This window comes from Salvelinus fontinalis, chromosome 13 (genome assembly GCF_029448725.1).
Source record: "Salvelinus fontinalis isolate EN_2023a chromosome 13, ASM2944872v1, whole genome shotgun sequence".
In the NCBI taxonomy this organism is placed as follows: domain Eukaryota; kingdom Metazoa; phylum Chordata; class Actinopteri; order Salmoniformes; family Salmonidae; genus Salvelinus; species Salvelinus fontinalis.
The window spans coordinates 40,214,419-40,220,993 of NC_074677.1; positions in this window are offsets into that span (position 1 = coordinate 40,214,419).

Consider the following 6,575-nt stretch of genomic DNA (forward strand, 5'->3'; position numbering starts at 1 on the left):
GGTTGTCTGTTGAGAACAAGTGACAGGCAGAACCTCCCACCCACACAGAAATCACCTCCTATATATTCCACACACCAGAATTCAGTATGTTAGTCTATGATTGCCATGTGAGTGCACAAAAAACAAAAAAAAATCTGTGAAAATAAATTAATGACACAACTGTACCAAAAACGATGTAAGTTTATGTATTAAAATCTTAAATATTGCCAGGTTGGTTTTCACAGCTGTTTCACAAGGTGTTCATTATTGTAAGTTGTGAGGTATCCTTTGATGGTAGTTATTTCTTCCACATTATTCATTGTTGTATATTAGGACCTACAATACAGACATATATATTAAACCACAAGAGTGTGATAATGAGCTACGCGAGAGATATAAAAACAAAAAATCATAATAGAGGACGACTGAAATTATATTATTTCAGTGTAGATAAGGGAAATTTCAAATAAAAACATGACAGCCAGACAAGCCAGTTATTGAATCAATCTGATTTGCATATGAATGGAGTGGAAATTAGCTGAATTCGTGATCTGTAAGGTAAATCACTTTAATGTGTCAAGCAGATTACACGTTTTCTTTGCGAAATGTTTAAGACATGGATTTCATGTTGTAATGATAACAAGGTACCCGAAAGTAGTTCAAAATGAATGTTTTCATTTTATTAGCTAAACAAAACTTGTTTAAACAGCAAAATTGTCGAAGAAATCCGCCTTGTTTGCATAGTGAGGATGAAAAGAACGTAATTTTGGCTGTAATGATCTCCAAAATTCAAATTATTAGGTCATCACACCGTTGATATAGAAACAGACGCTAATAGTTAATCGAATCCCATTGTGACGTAGAGGGGGACACTTTTTGACCGGGGGACATTATTTGGCCCTAACATTGGGTTTGGGTTAGGGCCCGGGTAGAGCCTAGCTTTTCATCAATAACTAGGGTACGTTCAGGGTTCGGGTATCACTAAATTGATCACAAACATTTTGAAGCTGAGCCATTTGCGTGTGCTCTGCTGTGCAGTACGGTCATGTCTGACTAAGATTATAACATGGTGTCAGAACTGCTTATTTCATAGAAAATAATTATGTTCCTTGAGTTTTGTCGGAGTTTGGAAGGACGTTGAGTAGCTAACAGCTGACTGCTCTCTCATGTCTTTTCATTGAGCAGCCCAAGCGGTGCCATTGCTATGGATACTAACAGACACAGAGCTAGCTGCGCACAGGGAGGAAGTGACATACGCGGGAGCAGCTAATGGATTTACTAACGGAAGAAGTTATTTCGGATTTCGGGCAAAGCCTTAAATTTGGCAGAAGCCATCGGACCTGAGTAAATTAGGGCCTGAATGTCGCGGGCTCTGGCTTAAAATTCATGCCCGTGAAGGGCTCTACCATGGCCGACGTGAGTAAGTCATTTAAGCTCGTTGACCCTCGCAAGGCAGCCTTGCCCAGATGGCATCCCAAGCCGCATCGTCAGATCATGTGCAAACCAGCAAGCTGGAGTGTTTAAGGACATATTAAATCTCTCCATATCCCTGTTGTCCCCACTTGCTTCAAGATGTCCACCATTGTTCCTGTACCCAAGAAAGTGAAGGTAACTGAACTAAATGACTATCGCCTCATAGCACTCACTTCTACCAAGTGCTTTGAGAGGCTAGTTTTAACGACCATATCACCTCCACCTTACCCGACAACCTAGACAAATACCTGTAAGAATGCTGTTCATCGACTACAGCTCATCCTTCAACACCATAGTGCCCTCCAAGCTCATCACTAAGCTCAGGGCCCTGGGTCTGAATCTCCATGTGCAACTGGGTCCTGGACTTCCTGACGGGCCGACCCCAAGTGGTGAAAGTAGGCAACTACACCTGATCCTCAACACTGGGGCCCCACAGGGGTACGTGTTCAGCCCAATGACTGCATGGCCACGCAGGTCTCCAACTCAATCATCAAGTTTGTTTATGACACAACAGTGGTAGGCCTGATTACCAACAATGACGAAACAGCCTACAGGGAGGAGGTAACAGCCCTGGCGGAATGGTGTCAGGAAATAACCTCACCTCAATGAAAACAAAACGAAGGAGCTGATCGTGGACTACAGGAGACAACAGAGAGAGCACGCCCCCATCCACATCAATGGGGCTGCAGTGGAGAGGGTCAAAAGCTTCAAGTTCCTCGGTGTGCACATCACTGACGACCGGAAATGGTCCCTTCACACAGACAGTGTGATGAAGAAGACGCAATAACGCATCTTCAACCTCAGGAGGCTGAAAAAATTTGTCTAGGACCCTAAGACCCTCACAAACTTCTACAGATGCACCATTGAGAGCATGCTGTATCCCCGCCTGGTACAGAAATTGCACCATCCGCAACCGCAGGGCTCTCCAGAGGGTGGTGCAGTCAGCCCATCACATCATCGGGGCACTCTGCCTGCCCTCCAGGACTCTACAGCACCCCGGTGTCACATTAAGGCCGAGAAGATCATCAAGGATTTTAGCCACCCAAGCCACGGCCTGTTCACCCCGCTAACATCTAGAACAAGATGGGCAACTGGCGGCCCCCTTTTGAAGCCCCTTGGAGCAATAAAAAAGAATCAGAATTTGAACTCCGTCGGGGTCTCAAGTCCCTGTTGCAACTTGGAATAGTAGAAAACATGTCAGTCACTGATAGTCACTCAATTAGCCCATGTCAGTTAACATTTTTTAGATTGGTAAATTAGTTTGCGGCCAGCTATCTAAATTTAGGAATCATGGTCGAATGGCCACCATTGATTTTGTTTATTTATTTAACTAGGCAAGGAAGTTAAGAACAAATTATTATTTACAACGACGGCCTAGGAACAGTGGGTTAACTGCCTTGTTCAGAGGCAGAACGACAGATTTTTACCTTGTCAGTTCAGGGGTTCGATCTAGCAACCTTTCAGTTGCTGGACCAACGCTCTAACCACTAGGCTAATTTCCACGCCAGTTTCACCCAGATATCATATTAAAAACCTACAAAATGTCTCTCCAACCCATGGCAAAGTGAGAAAAATTGCAGCAAGCTTGCTTTAATCAATCTAATGTATTTATAAAGCCCTTTTTACATCAGCTGATGTCACGGAAACCCAGCCTAAAACCCCAAACAGCAAGCAATGCAGATGTAGAAGCACGGTGGCTAGGAAAACTCCCAAGGCCAGAACCTAGAAAGAAACCATGAGAGGAACCAGGCACTGAGGGGTGGCCAGTCCTCTTCTGGCTGTGCCGGGTGGAGATTATAACAGAACACGGCCAAGATGTTCAAACATTCACAGATGACCAGCAGGGTCAGATAATAATAATAATAAAGTGGTTGATGAGGGTGCAACAGGTCAGCACCTCAGAAGTAAATGTCAGTTGGCTTTTCATAGCTGATCATTCAGAGTTAAAGACAGCAGGTGTGGTAGAGAGAGAGTCCAAAACAGAAGGTCTGGGAAAAGGTAGCACATCCTGTGAACAGGTCAGGGTTCCATAGCCGCAGGCAGAACAGTTGAAATTGGAGCAGCAGCATGACCAGGTGGACTGGGGACAGCAAGGAGTCATCAGGCCAGGTAATTCTGAGGTTCAGGTCCTCAGAGAGAAGAGAGAGAGAAAGAGAGAGAGAGAATTAGAGGGAGCATACTTAAATTCACACAGGACACCAAATAAGACAGGAGAAATACTCCAGATATAACAGACTGACCCTAGCCCCACGACACATAAACTATTGGAGCATAAATACTGGAGGCTGAGACACGAGGGTTGGGGGGACACTGTGTCCCTGTCTGACGATACCCCCGAACAGGGCCAAACAGGCAGGTTATAACCCCACACACTTTGCCAAAGCACAGCCCCCACACCACTAGAGGGATATCTTCAACCATCAACCCTGAGACAAGGCCGAGTATAGCCCACAAAGTTCTCCCACAAGGCAGAACCCGAGGGGGGCGCCAACCCGGACAGGAAGATCATGTCGGTGACTCAACTGACTCAAGTGATGCACCCCTCCTAGGGACGGCTTGGAAGAGCACCAGAAAGCCAGTGACTCAGCCCCCGTAATAGGGTTAGAGGCAGAGAATCCCAGAGGAGAGGGGAACCGGCCAGGCAGAGACAGCAAGGGCGGATCGTCCCTCCAGTGCATTTGCGTTCACCTTCACACCCCTGGGCCAGACTACACTCAATCATAAGACCTACTGAAGATATGAAAGATGTAAGAATGAAACAGTGCTTAGGTCACCAAGCGCAACATAGCTTCAGAGTGTAAATCAGCTAGAAAGATGTGTCACCAGTGAGTAATTGTCTCTGGCCCCCTCCCAGTTAGGGGGAGTGATGCGCTCTACAGCAGTCTCACAACTCAATCGCTGGTTGAAAACTGTTTTCTGCCCCTCCCAAAAGATAGAATTTGTAGATAATTGGCCCTCTTTCTGGGACTCACCCACAAACAAGACTATGCCTAGCCTGCTGAGGAGTGACAGACTCCATCCTAGCTGGAGGAGTGCTCTCATCTTATCTATAAACATAGACAGGGCTCTAACTCCCTTAGCTCCTCAATGAGATAGGGTGCAGGCCAGGCAGCAGGCTGTTAGCCACCCTGCCAGCTTAGTGGAGTCTGCCACTAGCATAGTCAGTGTAGTCAGCTCAGCTATCCCCATTGAGACCGTGTCTGTGCATCGATCTATGTTGGGCAAAACTAAACATGGCAGTGTTCGCCTTAGCAATCTCACATCTCCGAGGTCCTTCAAAGTTTTATTTGAGACGACTGTACAACCATCAAGATTAACTGTCAGATCCAACCTATACTCTCTACACTCGCCAGTTTTAGCCTTAGCCAGCACCATCTTCAGATTAGCCATAACGTCGGTAGCCCTGCCCCCAGGTAAACAGTGTATGATCGCTGGATGTTACTAATACTACGGGTAATGTAGCCATTGACTAGGGTGTTCAATTTGTTGGAGTTAATGGTTGGAGGCTTCGGCGTCTCAGACCCCGTAACGGATGGAGGAGAGACCAGAGAAAACTCGGACTCTGACTCCGACTCGTTGCTTTGATACGGCAACATTTTCTCTACGCCCCATAGCAAAATGTGTAAATTGCATAAAAGCTTTTTTATTTAGACCCGCTGTCAATAGGGGGGCTGCTAAAATGTTTTGCTCGCTATGTGGTGGGGGGTATGTACATCTGGATACGCAGACCTGCGAGAAACCTCAGCCCCTCATGTTGAGTTCAGATTTTTTGTGGTCCCCACCCCATCAAAGTTGCCCATCTCTGATCTAGGAGGAGGAGACAGTACAGGTGCATCAAAGCTGGGACCGAGAAACTGACAATCAGTTTCTATCTCAAGGTCACCAGACTGTTAAACAGTCCCCAATAGCCGGCCTCCGCCGAGTATTCTCTTAAGAACTTTAGTCACTGTTACTAGCCGGCTACCACCAGGTACTCTACCCTGTGCATTAGAGACTGCTTTGCCCTATGTGCATAGATCAGAGAATGGCCCTCTGATTGGACACGATTCGGAAAGGCACGCACCTGTCTATATAAGGTTCCACAGTTGACAATGTCAGGGCAAAAGAAACAAGCCATGAGGTCGAAGGAATTGCCCGTAGAGCTCCGAGACAGGATTGTGTCGAGTCACAGATCTGGGGAAGGGTACCAAAACATTTTTGCAGCACAGTGGCCTCCATCATTCTTAAATGGAAGAAGTTTGGAACCACCAAGGCTCTTCGTAGAGCTGGCCGCATGGTCAAACTGAACAATTGGGGGAGAAGGGCCTTGTCAGGGAGGTGACTAAGAACCCGATTGTAACTCTGACAGAGCTCCTCTGTGGAGATGTGAGAACCTTCCAGTAGGACAACCATCTCTGCAGCACTCCAACAATCAGGCCTTTATGGTAGAGTGCCCAGACGGAAGACTGTCCTCAGTAAAAAGGCACACGTTTGCCAAGAGGCACCTAAAGACTCTTAGACCATGAGAAACAAAATTCTTTGGTCTGATGAAACCAAGATTGAACTCGAAGGCCTGAATGCCAAGCATCACGCCTGGAGGAAACCTGGCACCATCCCTACGGTGAAGCACGGTGGTGGCAGCATCATGCTGTGGGAATGTTTTTCAGTGGCAGGGATTGGGAGACTAGTCAGGATCAAGGCAAAGTTGAAAATAATAAATTACAGAGAGATCCTTGATGAAAACCTGCTCCAGAGTGCTCAGGACGTCAGACTGGGGCAAAGATTCACCTTCCAACAGGACAACGACCCTAAGCAAACAGCCAAGACAATACAGGGGTGGCTTCGGGACGTCTCTGAATGTCCTTGAGTGGACCAGCCAGAGCCTGCACTTGAACCCGATCGAACATCTCTGAAAATAGCTGTGCAGCGACGCAGCCCATCCAACCTGACAGAGATTGAGAGGATCTTCAGAGAAGAATGGGAGAAACTTCCCAAATACAGGTGTGCCAAGCTTGTAGCATCATACCCAAGAAGACTCGAGGCTGTAATCGCTGCCAAATGTGCTTCAACAAAGTACTGAGTAAAGTGTCTGAATGCTCATGTAAATGTGATATTTCAGTTTTTATTTGTAATAAACTTGCAAA